Raw genomic sequence first — 17,877 nt, 5'->3', positions numbered from 1 at the left:
TTTTAAAAGAAAGATTTTGGCTTGTAGTTATCCATCTTTCATAGGAATATAATTTGTTGTAATAAAGTTGATTTTGGTGATTTAAAAAAAAAATCAGAGTCTGAATTTATTGTGTTTCTAAGTACTTTATCATGGAATCTCATTCAAAGATTCTAGTCTCATTCATTTTGACCAATTAAATAAAACACTGCACTGTGAGAACTTTTCATTCATTTATTTTGATCAATGAAGCAAACACATACACAAGCATTTCACTACGTTCAAAGGCAAACGCTCACACAAAGACAGACACTATTAACACAAAGACAAACGGAGTTACTCCAATGCTGTTAAAAGGGGTATGGACACCTGACCATAAGGACAGCAAGGTCTGGCCAGACCATTACCAACCTCCAACTATTACCAACTATTGAGGGCGTGCAGCGTATGTTTACTAGGTTAATTCCCGGAATGGCGGGACTGTCATATGTTGAAAGACTGGAGCGGGTAGGTTTGTATACACTGGAATTTAGAAGGATGAGAGGGGATCTTATCGAATCATATAGGATTATTAAGGGGTTGGACACGTTTGAGGCAGGAAACATGTTCCCAATGTTGGGGGAGCCCAGAACTAGGGGCCACAGTTTAAGAATAAGGGGTAGGCCATATAGAACGGAGATGAGGAAAAACTTTTTCTGTCAGAGAGTTGTAAATCTGTGGAATTCACTGCCTCAGAAGGCAGTGGAGGCCAATTCTCTGAATGCATTCAAGAGAGAGCTAGATAGAGCTCTTAAGGATAGCGGAGTCAGGGGGTATGGGGAGAAGGCAGGAACGGGGTACTGATTGAGAATGATCAGCCATGATCACATTGAATGGTGGTGCTGGCTCGAAGGGCCAAGTGGCCTACTCCTTCACCGATTGTCTGTTGTCTATTGTCCAGGGATCTATCGTTTCCCCTCTCCCCTGACTCTCAGTCTGAAGAAAGGGTCTCGACCCCAAATGTCACCCATTCTTTCCCTCCAGAGATGTTGCCTGTCCCGCTGAGTTACTCCAGCTTTTTAGTGTCTATTTTCTTCGACCTGACTGCAGCAGGTTACAAGGAATCGGATCTCCCAACAGTGGGAGGAAGAGTGGATTTTCAGTGAGACTGGATAAGTAAAAGATGTTGATACCGGGGAAGCTGATACAAAGACAGTGGGGACAACAGTATTGGCAGTCGGGTTCTCGCTGTCTTTCGGAAAAGTCCCGGACGTCATGTTAAAGCCAGATTCCAATTCTCCCACGGGAACGCGTCGGTTCTGCCGGAGGTTCACCGACAAACCCTTGTCACAGATGCATTTAGAAGCATGTAATATTAAATTAAGAAAAGGCATTTGAAGATACCAGAAGATAGTTTTGTTTAACCAATTTATTTACCGTCAGGACATTTGACAGGTAGATTGGAGGCGACAGTTTGACGGTCAGGTAAGCGTGGGAATTTTGCGATGTTTGGCGATCTGCTACAACTTTGACAGTCGCCGGCAGTCGCCTTAAAAATCGCGTAACTGGGACAGGCCCTTTATTACCCTGTTGACATTTGGTAGGACTGCAGTATGACAGTGTGAATTGCAAGAATTACGCACAGAAGTTGTGGATAAGAAATGCATATTTGATTTGGATGCCGAAAGGAAAGTGGCTTCATCAGGAAAACTGTTGGTCTGCTGAGTGCATCACGGCTATGCAATTTGAAGAAAAAACTGGTGGTGGATATCCCAGAAGATTCTTGAAAGCCCGATGATATGGAGGCACAAGAGACTGTATATACTGACAACTGAAAAAAGAAAGTTGCTGAAGTAACTTAACAGGTCAAGCAACATCTGCAGATACAAATAAATGACCAACATTTCGAATTGGAGCCCCGCATCAAGAACATCGCAGAGTCTGGACCCAAAACATCGGCCATTTCTTTGTCTTCACAGATGCTGTTCCTCCAGCAGCTTGTTTCTTTTTAGCCTGATGATATAGCTTCTTGTATTGTAGTACTAACCCATGAGTGAAATGAAAAGGTGCTGAGGCAGTGTTTGCTGGATCAAATTAACATATCTTCACTGATGAAAGAACTTTACATCTCAACACTGATTTTCAGAAAATTGGTAGACACAAAATGCTGGAGTAACTCAGCAGGTCAGGCAGTATCTCTGGAGGAAAGGAATAGGTAACATTTTGGGTCATCACCTACTCCTTTTCTCCAAAGATGCTGCCTATCCCGCTGAGTTACTCCAGCATTTTGTGTCTGTCTATGGTTTAAACCAGCATCTGCAGTTCCTTCCCACACATTTCATCTGCAATGTTTCTTGTCCATTTTTAAATTTCACTATTGGTCTGGTTGGAATGACGTGGGATTTTAGTGTGGTTAAATGTCTGGAAAATGGAACTAGATTGTGAGATTTCAAAGCACATTACAGCATCTGAGTCATTGAATATGAATGCTTGCTGTGACTGGAGGACAGATGAGGAGTTAAACTAAAACTCCTCTGGCCTTTCAATAAAAGTGTTTAAAAAATCCTATGGTGAAATAATATATCAAACAACATAAATAAAACAATATGTCATAGATGCTATACCTGTCCCTATACCTCCCTCGATTCTGTCTAAGGACCCCAAAAATCCTTTCAAGTGAGGCAAAGGTTCATTTGCACCTCCTCCAACATCTACTGTATTCGCTGTTCCAGGTATGGACTCCTATATATCGGCGAGACCAAGCACAGACTCGGTGATCGTTTCACTGAACACCTCCACCCAGTCCACCTAGGCCTACATGATCTCCCGGTTGCTAAACACTTTAACTCCCCCTCCCATTCTCATACCTTTCTGTCCTGGGCCTCTTTCACTGTCAGAGTGAGGCTCAATGCAAATTGGAGGAACTGCACCTCGTATTTCACTTGGGCAGTGAACAACCCAACAGTATGAATATTGATTTCTCTGACTTCAAGTAACCCTTGCTTTCCCTCTCTCTCCATCCCTCCCCTATCCTAGTTCTCTAAACTAGTTTCACTGTCCTCATGATTAAATTTTACTGATTGTCTGCCTCGTTGTCACCTTCCCCTCAGCTGACAATGGTCCATTCTACATTTTCTTTGATCATTGTCCCCTTATATCTGTCGTTTTCTCCCCTTTCCCTTCTATATCTCTAGGCTCAGTCTCCCCTGACTCTCAGTCTGCCGAAGGATCTCAACCCTGAAACGTCACCCATTCCTTCTCTCCAGAGATGCTGAATGGTACTCCAGCATTTTGTATCTATCTTCAGTATGTCAAAATTACTTTGCTTGAATTTTCTGCATTAAAATAATGACTTCATTCCTTATGTTTCATAGTTTGCAAGTAAATCTTAAAAGGCTTTTCCATAGGTTGTTGCCTATTTCTTTCAAGGGCAATTTTGACGTCTGTTGGGAATGCCCATGTGCTTCTTGGCGATGTGGGTAGCTGCTCCGTTATTTATCTGGGAACTCAGTCACCTTGCTGACTTAATGAAGCAATTAAACTTCCACTGACAATTAAAAATAATCATCCTTCAAGCTATGAATGCTCCACACACAGCCGTAACTAACCCCTATGACATTCTCAATCCTTTTGTGTGAAGGATTTACTAGTAATGAGCTTATCTTGAACTATCATTCTCTTCCCTTTAGATTGCTCTTTTAATAGAGACAATGATTTAAAATTTACCTTGTATGCTTTACTGTTCTGAAGTTCTTCGCCTAACTATCTTTTAACCTATGCACCTTTCTGTAGACAAAGTGATTAACGCTTCAGATGCAATTAATTGGTTGTACAGCACCTTAGGACTTACTGAGGATTTGAAAGCTGCGATGTAAACCTAATATCTCTCATTATAATTGGATAATCATTGTGGTAAATTCTTGTTAGATGGTTTCTAATATAAGATATCCTGTTAAAGTGGGTTCACTCAAAATTGAACATAATAATTATAAAGTGATCTAAACAGCAATCTATAAAATAAAACATCCAAAACATTGACTGTTACTCTTTTCACAGATGCTGCAGAAGTTTTTTGCATTTTCTGTTTTTGTTTCTGCTTTTTATATAATTGGAATCATGTTTGCTTGGTAGTATATTTAATGGTCTAGTAATTCAGTGGTGCAGTGTGCATTTTGCAGGCACCAAACTCCCCATTAAACACTCACTACAATGTCCCAGCATATGGGTAAATCTTAACAATATTATCACACACTCAAATCAGTGTTAGGCAAATGCACGAAACTCCTATTAGTGCCATTGAATTCAGGATAATTAAGCTAGTGTCATTTGTATTTGGGAAAATCAGAACCTTGATTATCCTAATGAATGTTCCTTAAGAACGTAGAATATTAACCCTTAATCAAGGAGAGAAGTTTTCAAAGTGTGCAACGGAATATGCAGTTAAGAGGAGCAGGCATGCTCCATCTAACAGTATTTAAAATTGCATGCTGCTCAACTGCTTTCTGTATCCAGCCACTACTATGTCCAACCTAATCATTAGCTTGATGGGAATGAGGCCCAAGATAAACATTGAGTCCACATCAGATCAGAAATCAGTTGTAATGTACACCACCTTTCTCATCATTATTTATTTACCCAAAATATTCTGTTCATAAGTTAAAGGAGCAGAATTAGGCCATTTGGCCCATCAGGTCTACTCCACCATTCAAACATGGCTGATCTATTTTTCCCTCCCAATCCCATTCTCCTGCCTTCTCCCCATAACCCCTGACACCTTTCCTACTCAAGAATCTATCAATCTCTGCTTTTAAAATATATATTGACTTGACCTCCACAGGCGTCAGTGGCAATGTATTTCACAAACCTCCAACTAAATAAATTCCTCCTCATCTCCTTTCTAAAGGAAGGCCCTTTTATTCTGATAGACACTGGTCCTAGGCTCTCCCACTAGTGGAACCATCCTTTCCACATTCACTCTATCCAAGCCTTTCACTATTTGGTCATCCTTCTAAACTACAGCGAGTAAAGGCCCAGTGCTGTCAAACGCTCATCGTGTGAGAACCCAATTATTCCTGGGATCATTCTCGTAAACCTCAGTCAAATCCTTCTGTGTCCAATGCCTTGTTTCAAATTTCCATGAAGAATATCAATTTTGTTGCTGACCACATCTTTGAAGGTTTGTTGCAGAAGCAGTCAGTTTTTTTAGACAAATAAAAATGTTTAAACATAAAATTAGATCAACTTCTTGTTGATGAATGTGGCTTAAATAGACAAACTGTAGACATACAGCGTGTAAATGGGCCCTTTGGCCCACCAAGTCTGCGCCAAGGAGGGATCACGCCAGACACTAGCACAATCCAACACACTAGGGACAATTTACAATTTTTACTGCAGCCAATTAACCTACGAACCTGCACATATTTGGAGTGTGGGAGGAAACTGGCGCACCCGGAGAAAACCCACACAGGGAGAATGTACAAACTGTGTACAGACACCACCGGTAGTCAGGATCGAAGCCGAGCCTCTGGCGTGGAAAGGCAGCAACTCTACTGCTGTGCCACTGTGCCACCCTAATGTCTATTGACGCAAGAGAATCAATTTGAACGAGAAGAACATAATTGTCGTCTTTGCTTTGACTTGAAACGGAGAGGCAATTAGAGGAGCATGCAGGAGGTAGGGAAAGGGAGTTGAGTTTTTGACAAGTTGGATTTTAAAAATATTTATTCATTTTTCTGGATTTGTTCATTGTTGACATGGTAATATTGCACATCTTGAAATGTCCAAGAGAAGATGGTGGTAAATCAGCTTTTACAAAGTGCTGAGAGGACTCTCTTAATGTTATGGGGTTGTGAGGTCTAGGATTTAGACTTGGTGATTTCCAATTCAGGATGGTCTGTAACTTGATGGGGAACCTGCAAATGGTGGCATTTCCACGCGTTTGATACAATTGCCTTTTTTTTGGTAGAAGTCCCTGGTTTGGGGGGTTTTGTTTCACTTATCTAAGTGAGTAAATGCAGTGCATTTTCTATAGGGCACACACTGTCGCCATGCTGGTGCTGAAGGGGATAAATGTTTAGGGTGATGGTTTGGGTACAAATCAATCAGGCTCATTTGTGTTGAAAGGAATGAAGCTTCTTGCATGTTGCTCTAAGCAAGGCGAATGGGAAATATTCTTTGCTCTTGGCTGATGCTTTGAAGATAGAGGGAAGGCTTTTCAATGTTGGGGGATGAGTCATTCACCACAGAATATACAGCCTCTGACTTGTTGTAGTTATAGCATTTAGCGAGCTGTCCTGACCTTCCATCTACCTCATTGGGGGCCTTCGAACTATCCTTAATTTGACTTTACTGGACTTTATCTTGCAATAAATGTTATTCCCTTTATCCTGTATCTGTGCATTGTGGACAGTTTGATTGTAATCTGTTCACTGACTGGATAATACACAGTGAAAACGATTTTTGCTGTACCTCGGTACACATGACAATAATAAACTAAACTAAACTATTTGCTGGATCTAATTCTGTTCCTAACTGTATTGTAGATTATTTTTACACACTGTCTTTCCTCATACCAAAGTATTTACATTTCATCAACATGGGCACTCCATTGAGTCATGTTAAGGAACATCATCTACATGTCATCTTACAGTTGCTGCTGCAAGTATTGTTCACCTCACAAGCAAACAAATTAAGCGTCTGAAGTGGGTGAAATGTGGTTTTCTAAATGTCATTATAATGATAGGGTTTTTACAACTAAATGGTATGCTAAGATCTCTGCCTCTGTTATGTCACTGCTATTATTCACATAAACAAAAATGTGCTTTTGTTGAGAAATTTCTGTTATTTTTACCAGTTAGATTCTTTCTGACCCAGGCAGAAGTGAAATACTGTCATGTGGTCCCTTTGCCCCCCAAAGGTTAGTCTGTGAACAAAGAAGAACTTTGGGATTTTTGAAACTCTCCTGTGTTTGTGCAGGAAGGAACTGCAGATGCTGGTCTACACCGAAGATAGACACAAAATGCTCGAGTAGCTCAGCAGGTCAGGCTGCATTTCTGGAGAAAAGGAATAGGTGAGGTTTCAAGTTGAGACCCTTCTTCAGACTGAGAGTCAGGGGAGAAGGAAACTAGAGGAATGAAAAGGTACAGAACAAATCAGAGCCCACCATGGTCCATTGTTGGCAGTGGAGGAGGTGATAATGAAAATATATGAACAGTGAAACTAGCAGGACGACTAGGGTGGGGGAGGGACAGAGAGAGAGGGAATGAAAGAGTCACTTCAAATTAGAGAAATCAATATTTATACTGCTGGGTTGTAAGCTGTTGTTTATGCTTCGGTTTTGTTTTGCTTGAGAATACTGATGAAACCTCATTATTATTGTATTTTGCTCACCAATTGGGTAGAACTCAAAGATAAGGAGTGGTGTGCTTGCTTTGAAGGGATTGTAGTACAGTCAGTGAGAAACAAGTAGAAGTGGTAGAGTTACAATTGCAATGTTCAAAAGACACATATAGACAAGTGCATGGATTGGAAAGGTTTAGAAAGATATGGGAGCCAACTTGTTTGGCCTGGATGACTGGGACATACAGGTCTGTTTCCATGCTCTATAACTCTGACTGTATTTCACTACCAAAAACATCTGCGACTATCAAGTCTATCTTGCTATCTGTGAAGGATAGTACCCTTGTGTATAACATCACTTCTGTTACTTGTATAACTTGAGTGGAAGTTTCCTGCACAATATCGCCTTCAAAGAAATGTGAATTTGTGGTGGTTTCAGATTGTGGTTACAACAGATATTGTTATATGTATAGTTGCACTTGTATGAGGTATTTTATTTTTTGGGTGTGTGTTACTATTTTGCTGTCTTTACAAAACATATTCAAATTGATTGTTTTATGCATTTGTGAGAAAACCACACCAATGTAATAGACATGGAGAAATACAGCATAGACATAGATAGGCTCTTTGTCCATGATGTCTGTGTTAAACACAATGCCAAATTAAACTAACCTCTTCTTTCAGCCCAAGATCCATTTTCTTCAATTCCATGGATAGTCAAAAGTCTATTTAAAAGTCTCTCAAATGGCACTATCTCTTCTATTTCCAACAGTCCTTCTCAGTGTAATAATAACTTGCCCTGTGCATCTCCTTGAAATTGACCCCCTCTGACTTTAAAGCTATGCCCTCCAGGGTTTCACAGTAGTGCAGTGGTAGAGTTGCAGCCTTGTAGCACCAGGGAACCCAGATTGGACTTTGAGTACGAATGCTGTCCTTACAGAGTTTGTATGGTCTCCCTGTGACCGTGTGTGTTTCCACCAGGTGCTCTGGTTTCCTCCCACATTCCAAAAACATGCAGGTTTGTAGGTTAATTGGCTTCTGTAAATTGTCCGTAGTGTGTAGGATAGAACGAGTGTAGGGGTGATCATGGGTCGGCGTGGACTTGGCAGGCCGAAGGGTTTGTTTTCACGCTCCATCTCTAAACTCTAAAGTAAGCTAAACTAAACTTTAGCACTTGACATTTCTACCATGGGGAAACGTTCTGAATGATTATCCTATCAATGACTCACAATTTCATAAGCAAGGTGTGCTTCAATTAGCTTGATTTCTAATTTTCTGATGTTAGGCTAATGGATCTTCATTTCTCATAACTCCTTATTTTCAGTTCAGTGTAGGTTTAGATGCTGGTTTATTTCAGCTGATTGCTATGTTAGTTGTTTGTTCCTCAGCCGGTGGATATTCACAGCAAGTGCCATCTTGCTGCTGGAAAAGTCTTTTGATTGAGATTCATGGTTTCTTACCGCAGTCTGGATGTCATTGGATTTATTGCAGTTCATATTTATTGCAATTTCATTTCTCCAGAAAGTCTGAGGTAGAGAGGAAATGATAGAAGTGTACAAAATTATGAGAGGCATAGACAGGGTAGACATTCAGAACCTTTTTCCCAGGGTGGAAATGTTCCAGAGTAGAGGGTATAAGGTGAGAGGGGATAGGTTTAATGGAGATGTGTGGAGCAAGTGTTTCTTACACAGAGAGTGGTGGGGGCATGGAACGCATTGCCATGGGAGGCGGTGGAGGCAGAAAGGTTACTGGCATTTAAGCGGCTTTTAACTGGGCACGTGGAAGTGCAGGGAATAGAGGGAGACGGATCACGTTCAAACAGAACAGTTTAACTTGACATCATGTTCGCCACAAAACATTGCGGGCCGAAAAGACCGTTCCTGTGCTGTACTGTTGTATATTCTATGTTCCATGTTCTTTGCCTCTCTTTAATTGCCCTGTGCAAAAGTAACTATTGTTTCTTATTTTCATTTTCAAACGTTGAAGTAATTTCCTGTAGAGAAACAGAGGAAATAAAGGCAGGTTTTGATCTTCGCTCTTGAGTAAAATCTTGGCTACTTTGACTCCTCGTTCACTATTTCTATTCCATCCATCCACTAATATATCCCCATTTCCTTCAATGCCCTTAATCTCCAGAACTTTGCCAATCTCTTCCTTGAATGCACTGAAGCACTTCCAAACAGGTCCAAAATGTCAAAGATTTGCATGTTCTGAATAACATTACATCTTCTCACTTCTGATGCACTACTAAAAACAACTGCTACTGTCAAGGCTGCCTGAATCTGTTCTAATTAAATGACTCTTTATGCTGGGATGCCCCCCTTAAGTTTGAGTTTCTTCTCACGGAATAAACAATCCCTCGGCATCCACCTTGTCACACCTGTTCAGATTTCTTTTAATTTCACTGAGTGCACTCTCATTTTCGAAGCATCAAACATTTTTGACAAGTAAAGGACATAAAGTGCTGGAATAACTTAGCAGGTCAGCAGCATCTCTGGAGAACTTGGATAGGTGATGTTGTGGGTCGAGACCCTTCTTCGTCACCTATCCATGTTCTCCAGAGATGCTTTCTGGCCTGCAGAGTTACCCCGGCACTTTGTGTCCTGTGCAGCGGGAGGAACTGCAGTTGCTGGTTTAAACCAAAGACAAACACAAAAGGCTGGAGTAACTCAGTGGGTCAGGCAGCATCACTGGAGAAAAGGATTAGGTAATGTTTCAGGTCGAGACCTTTCTTTGTGTCCTATTGTGTATTAAACAGCATCTGCAGTTCTTTGTTACTACATTTGCGACAAGTACTTGACCTTGGACAGCATCATCATCATCCTGGTATTTGTTGAACACATTTGTGAGGCACAGCCTTCTGGGCAAGTTTATCCTTTAAATGTGGAGATAAATCTATGTACAAAACTCCAAGAGTGGTTTCACCAAAGTCATGCACAATAGCAGCAGCACTTCCTGTTCATTGTACTTCAGACTTCTTGCAATCAAAGTCATTGTGCCATTTCAAAAACAGTAAATGCTGGAAGTACTCAGCAAGTCAAGCATCATCCCTGGGAAGAGAAACTGAGTCAACATTTCAGGTCAAGGACCTGTCATCAGAATTCAATGGATCATCTTCCTTAATTTCCACCACCTTTTCACATGATTCCGCTACCAGACACACCCTTCCATCCCCTCCCCTTCAAACATTACGAAGAGAACATTCCCTCATTTGCGATAAAATGCAGAACACAAGAGCACCATAAAATAGGAGCAGTAGGCCACCAGGCCCCTGAGCTGATCTGCCATTCATTATGATCATGGCTGATCCATGTTGGCTGGAACTTCTCTCTTGATAAATACAAAAACTGGAGTAACAACGGGTCAGGCAGCATCTCTGGAGAAAAGGAATAGGTGATGTTTCGTGTCGAGACCCTTCTTCAGAGTGAGAGTCACCTATTCCTTTTTGAGGTATGATTTTGATGATAGCAGTTGATTTTTTTGTATTTGAGCAATTTGAAATAGGTCTAAATTTTCTAATTACTTTAAAATTCCATGTCTGATAATTCTCTGTGTATTCAATATGCAGAATATGCAGAATTAAAATAGGAGAAACTAAGGCTTTTGATTCCCATATCATTGCACTGTTTATTTGGTCAGCAATCCTTTGCAGTAATATAGTATTACATAATATATATATAATATAGAACATGTGTGTGGGTAATCACTGGTCGGCATGGACTCAGTGGGCTACAGGGCCTGTTTCCACACTGTATCTCTCAAACTAAAACAAATTAATCAAAAATCTGTTCTGGGTTCTTTCTGCGTTTGACGTGCATAGATGCACAAGGACAGTCTGAGTGTATGGTGTTGTGAAACGGCATTTAGAGTTCACCCTCCCAGAATTATTTTACATATTTGAAGACCAATTCCTGAATAGCCTTTTCCTTGATTCCCAAAATACCCCAGCCCTGATTTGTTCCAATCCCGCCTACACATCCTTAAACCCCCTCCCCCGCCCTCTGTTTTTTATCATGACCTTTGAGTTTCCTAAATTCTTTCTGATTTCTTCCCTTGGGTACACAATGCTGGGGGAAAGACATTTGCATGTGTTTATGCCAATAAAACTGATTGATTCTTTGCCACCATGCCTGGGGCATCATGTGTGATGAAGTGTGTCTGCTGAACAGAAAATTGGCATTGGTTCCACATACTACCTGCCTCCAAAAGCACACAGTGCTGCTTCAAAGTGCCTTTTAAAGGGTGGATCTATTTCTATGCCTATTTGAAAAGTGTATCAGTTTATTAATCCATCTCCTGTTGTTTTTACTTTGCATTGATTTTACTGGTAAAAAAAATTATTTGATCTTCTGTTAATAAAGCATATCATGCTATGGTGGTGAATCTGTAGAATTCATTACCTCAGACGGCTGTGAAGGCAAGGGATATTTTAAAGGTGGGGATTGACAGATTCTTGATTAGTAAGGGTGTCAGGGTATATGGGGTGAAGGCAGGAGAATGGAGTTGAGAGGGAAAGATAGATCAGCCATGATTGAATGGCGGAGTAGACTTGATGGGCTGAATGGCCTACTTCTACCCAACTCCAAGGTCCTATTTAGAACAATTACCTCTGTCATATGTCCCGCCCCCAGTACCAGCTTAGTTGGGTCCCCTGCTAAGTGCGAAGAATTCGCTAAAATTTTCACCAACAAAGTTGAGAACATTAGAATGAACATTTCCCCTCCCACCCGTGACCTAGCTGTCTCACTAGTCTGTTCATCTAAATTGGACTGCTTCCAACCCATCACTCTATCCTCACTTGCAAAGCTTGTCTCCGCTATGAAACCTGCAACCTGCCCCCTTGATCCTGCCCCCACTGCCCTTCTGAAGGATGTCATTGCAATAGCCGGTCCCAGCATCCTCTCTATTATCAACAGTTCTCTGGCCACTGGCACTGTTCCAACCAGTTTCAAGCACGCGGTGGTCCAGCCCCTACTGAAAAAACCTAACCTAGACCCCACCTTGCCTAGCAACTACAGACCCATTTCCAAACTGCCATTCCTGTCAAAAGTCCTTGAAAAGGCAATTCTAAACCAATTAGTGCCCTACCTGCACCAATACACCATCCTGGAAAGTTTCCAGTCAGGTTTCAGAGCCCACCACAGCACAGAGTCTGCCTTGTTGAAGGTATACAACGACCTGCTTCTCGCCATCGACACCGGCGACTGTGCAATCCTGCTCCTTCTCGACCTCAGCGCAGCGTTCGATACAGTGGACCACACCATCCTTATTGACCGTCTCCGGTACGCGGTTGGCATTGATGGCACTGCCCTGAGCTGGTTCGCTTCGTACCTCAAAGATAGGAGTTTCGCCATCAACATAGGCAGTTATTCCTCTGCTCCAGCTAGCCTCTCCTGCGGAGTTCCACAAGGCTCCATCCTAGGCCCCATTCTCTTCTCTCTATACATGCTCCCCCTTGGCCAAATCATTCAAAGGCACGGCATTTCTTTCCACTGCTATGCCGATGACACTCAGCTTTACCTCCCCCTGAAACCCAACAACCAGTCAAATTTAAACAGCCTCTTACACTGCCTTGAGGACATAAAATGTTGGATGGCACAGAACTTCCTCCAATTAAATGAGAGCAAGTCTGAAGTCATCCTATTCGCCCCCCCCCCCCCCCCCCCCCCCCCCCCCCCCCCCCGACTCCATCAAATCGATAACAGGCAGTCTTGGAAGTCTATCCTGCCTAGTCAAACCGCATGTCAAAAACCTCGGCATGATATTTGACTCTGCATTAAAATTTGATAAGCAAGTCAAAGCTGTGGTAAAAGCCAGCTTCTTCCAACTTCGAACCATAGCTAAAATCAAACCTTTCCTCCAATTCGACGACACAGAAAAAATCATTCACGCTTTCATTTCCTCCCGCCTAGACTACTGCAATTCCCTATACACTGGGATCAGCCAATCTTCCCTGTCCCGCCTGCAACTGGTCCAAAACGCCGCAGCGAGACTCCTGACGGGTACCCGTAAAAGGGACCACATCACCCCGATTCTGGCCTCTCTCCACTGGCTCCCTGTACGGTACAGAATCAACTTCAAGCTCCTCTTATTCACGTATAAAGCCCTAACTGGACATTCCCCCCCTACATCAAAAATCTTCTAACCCCCCTCTCTAACTCCAGGTCCCTCAGGTCGGCCGACGTGGGGCTACTCACTATCCCGCGGTCTAGGCTTAAGCTCAGGGGTGACCGCGCTTTTGCGGTTGCAGCTCCTAGACTGTGGAACAGCATCCCTCTCCCCATCAGAACTGTCCCCTCCATCGACTCCTTTAAGTTCAGGCTCAAAACCTATTTCTACTCCCTAGCGTTTGAGGCTCATTGAGGAGGCGCTGTGAACTGTTTGCGTGCTACTGTATGTTTCATTTTTTTTCCTTAGTACCTAATCAGATGTACAGCACTTTGGTCAACGTAGGTTGTTTTTAAATGTGCTATACAAATAAAATTGACTTGACTTGACTTGACTACCCCTAGAACTTATGAACTGGTGTTTATCTCTGTCAAAAATAACTTTGCTAAGCTATACTTGAATATTACTCAGTACTGTTTTCCCTGTTATTTTAACAATTCCCGAGGTGACTATTCATTAGACACTGAAAAACAGAATATAGAGTACATTGTAGGCTAATTTGCAGAGCCCATGGAAAAAGACATCATCAACTAATGCACAATTAACTCGTATTAGTTTGTTGCAACATCACCAATTTGGGATTGCTCATATCCAGACAAAATGTTAACCATGTCATTGAATGGTTGGCTCATCGCATCAATGGAGGGCTACTAGCCATCACTGACTTATTCACTGAGGCAGTCAAGATGGCTATTTTACACTCTACCCTTGCTCCACAACACTGTCCTTCAACACTAAAGGATTATGGTTAAGCCCTGGAAAATGTGGATAATTTCCCATATTTCAGGAGCCACTTGAGACTGATGTCTGGTTCTTCAGTCTGATGAAGAAGGGTCTCGACCCGAAACGTCACCCATTCCTTCTCTCCAGAGGTGCTGCCTGTCCCACTGAGTTACTCCGGCATTTTGTGTCTACCCCCTCATCTGTATCTACCTATCCTTGTCCTAGGCCCCCTCTTTTCCAGCTTTCTTCCCCTTGTAATGGTGTCTTTTTGAGTACCTGTAGCAGATTTTTGCCATGCCTCCCAATTTTGTGTACACGACAACATTAGGTAAGTCACTGAATTCATGATGGAATGATTTGACATACTCTGATTTCAGTAAAGAGCAGGTTGCAATTCAGGCTTTGTGTTTTGCCAGTGTTACTGGGATTGAGCAAAGTCCATGGGATGGAGTGCTGCCACTATCCCTGAGACACCAATGAAATGAACATTTCTCAAGAGCCAAGAGTGCCCCAACTGTCATATGTCCGGTACATATTTATATATATGTACATGTTTATATTTATACATATTTATATATTACACACACACACACACACACACACACACACACACACACACACACACACACACACACACACACACACACACACACACACACACACACACACACACACACACACACACACACATAACAGCTCAATGCTACAACAATGCTAAATGTATCTGGTTAATTTGGAAGTTATTTATAGGCTTCTTGTACAAAGTAAAGATGCCCAGTATCCTGATGTCAGCAACGTCCATTTAAAAAATTTACAAAAAGCAACAATGTGCATCTTGTCCTTTGACTGAGACTATTCTACATCAGTTTTAGTTTGGACCTTCATTCCATAAGTTATGTTGGTATGGGCAGAAATGACTGTTGATTGAACAATGACGTTGCTAGATCCATGCCTGAAACCAGGGAAAGATCAGTAACAGGATGATACGCTGGATGGCTGAGTTCTGAGTCCACTTTTATAATCAGCCTGATGTGGTGGATACATTCTCAAGCATGATTAGCTCTGGGTTAAACTCCATCATGTCCAATCAGTGCCTGAAAAACAAACAGTATACGATTCAAGTTCCTAAGCTATAGTTTCTGCTTTATTTATGTCCATGTCTTTTGAGCAGCAGAGTAGATACCATAGCTATTAGGGAGACCTAATAATTTTAATTTACCACAAGAAAAACATACCACATCAGCACATTGGTGGAGCAGCAGGTACACATTTGGATGTTAACCCACAAGTGAAGTTTTCTACATGACGAGAATCAGATATCTACTCTGGTCAGCATGTTAAATCCCTTATTTTACAGCTTTTGTTCATTCTCTTACTGTTCTCATTAACCCATCGACAATGAAAATCTAACCTCAGCTTACAGAGAAATACTTTTTATCTCATCCATCCCCTCTCCAGCTTCAAACACAGAGCTAACATGTCTTCTCTCTTTTACCAGTTCTAATATAGAGTTTTCAACCTGAAACTATCCCTGTTATTCTTTGTACAATTGCTGCCTGACCTGCTGAGTGTTTCTTAACCTGCATGCAGAGTGTTTCCTGCATTTTCAGTTATAATTTCATATTTCTTGAAATTGCAGTCTAACTACATTTTCTCTAGTATTGTTGATAGAAAAATGAGCATTATCTATAAACTAAAACTCTCGTTTGTTTGCTTGTTTGTTCCTGAACTACAGCCAAAACAGTGCACGATAGCTCGACAATTTTCAGGCCACCTTACTCACCGTCGTCCCTTTGGTGCTAATGGAAGGTTTCATTGAAATCGGTGTTATATTTTTAAAGTTATTCACATTTAAAAAGTTTAAATCTATCTCCTAGGGAGGGAGGGAGGGGGAGGAGGGAGGATAAGGGGGGTTGAGGGGAATGGAGTGGGGGGAGGGAGGGGGAGGGAGGAGGCAAGGAGGGGAGGGGGAGGAGGAGGGGAGGGAGGGGGAAGGGGATGGGAAGTGGGGAGGGAGGGGGAGGGAGGGGGCAAGAAGGGGAGGAGGGGAGGGAGGGGAGGGGAGGGTGCTGCACCAATGCAGGAGAGGTTTGGGCCCAAAGGGTCCACTTGGTCTAGTTGTATATTACTTCTCTGATGGCTGAACTGAAGTGTATTATCAACAGGACAAATAGTATGTTTTTGTAGAAGAGATTGTTGAAATCCTTGGATCAAACATTCCACATTCTATGGTCTACAAATTGAACTGACAAATAAAAAATACTAACCTGCATTAGGTTAATAGACAATCGTCCCTGTGATGGATATGAACTCTGAGCTTGTGTGCGTTACTGCCATTAAACAAGAGTGAAGTGAGTGTGATGTGGTTTGTTGCAACTCTATGCTGTGGAGTTTAGTTTAGTTTTGTTTAGAGGCACAGCATGGAAACAGGCTCTTCGGCCCACTGAGTCCATGCTGGCCAACAATTACCCATACACCAGTTCTATCCGACACACTGGGGACAGTTTACAGAGAGCTATTTTACCTACCAAGCTGCATGTCTTTTGGGTGTGGGAGGTAACCGGAGCACTCAGTGAAAACCCACGCGGTCACAGGGAGAACATGCAAACTTCATGCAGACAACACCCGTAGTCAGGATCGAACCGGGCCTCTGGCGCTGTGAGACAGCAGCTCTACAAGTTGCACCACTGTGCAGCCCTAGGGCAATACAATTTGCTCTCACAAAATTTTAGTGAAAAACGGTCAATAAATGAACACTTTCTTTTCAACTTGCATTCTTGACAGATGTGCAGATGATGCAGATTTGCATTGCGATAAACCACGATGCAGACTGTTTCTAAGGAATGCAAATACTCTAATGCGAGGCTCGCCAGTATCCATAAAACAGAACATTATTTCCATTCATTTCCCCAGGAAAAGTATCATTTCAATTGCGAGCTGTAATATAATCTCAAGCGGCTGAATGTTATCTCAAGCGGACTGGGAGTTTACCATTTGAAGTGTGGCATGTGTAGCACGCAGAATAGCTGAATTGTCACAAGCACTTAGTGTCTGCAAGTACAACCATGAGGGCGGTAATAAAAGCTAATTTTATGAGTTTGCTGGGTTAGTAAACACTAGTAAAAGCAAGATAGTCATAAATTGAATTCATTAGCTGATGATTCTCACTTACAGAGAATTATTTAAAGCAGAAGAGGTGAGAACAATACTTTTTAAAAAAATCAGGAAATGCAGTTCACATTTGAGAAGAGAAAGCTCCAGTTTTGGCTTAGAAAAAATAGCTCTCTTTTATGGCTGAATGGAATGTTTGACTAAGCCCAGAGTCCTTGAGAACCACAACCCTCTGATTTGCATTAGTTTCCATTCCAGGAGCAGCTGTAGGGTTGCCAACTGTCCCTTATTAGACGGGACATCCCGTATTTTGGGTTAATTTGCTTTGTCCTGTATGGGACCGCCCTTGTCTCATATTAGGCCCGGGAGGGCGCTGTGGGCCCAGACACTGTAGGAAAAAAACTGCAGATGCTGGTTAAAATCGAAGGTAGACACAAAATGATGGAGTAACTCAGCGGGTCAAGCAGCATCTCTGGAGAGAAGGAATGGGCGACGTTTTGGGTCGAGACCCTTCTTCAGACTGAAGATTAAAAAAAAAACGAAAGTACTTTATTTCTGAGTGTTGTTTTGCACAAGCCA

At 42.1% G+C, this 17,877-nt stretch overlaps 1 protein-coding gene across 1 annotated transcript in view; it reads left to right on the top strand.

Moving 5' to 3' along the window:
• The window catches only part of prkcea (protein kinase C, epsilon a), a 426,235-nt gene that overhangs the window by 78,217 nt on the left and 330,141 nt on the right, over positions 1-17,877 (top strand). The gene's annotated exons all lie outside the window — the stretch shown is intronic.

The sequence above is a fragment of the Rhinoraja longicauda genome, chromosome 9, assembly GCF_053455715.1.
Source record: "Rhinoraja longicauda isolate Sanriku21f chromosome 9, sRhiLon1.1, whole genome shotgun sequence".
Taxonomy (NCBI): domain Eukaryota; kingdom Metazoa; phylum Chordata; class Chondrichthyes; order Rajiformes; family Arhynchobatidae; genus Rhinoraja; species Rhinoraja longicauda.
This window is presented reverse-complemented; position numbering and strand designations above follow the sequence as displayed.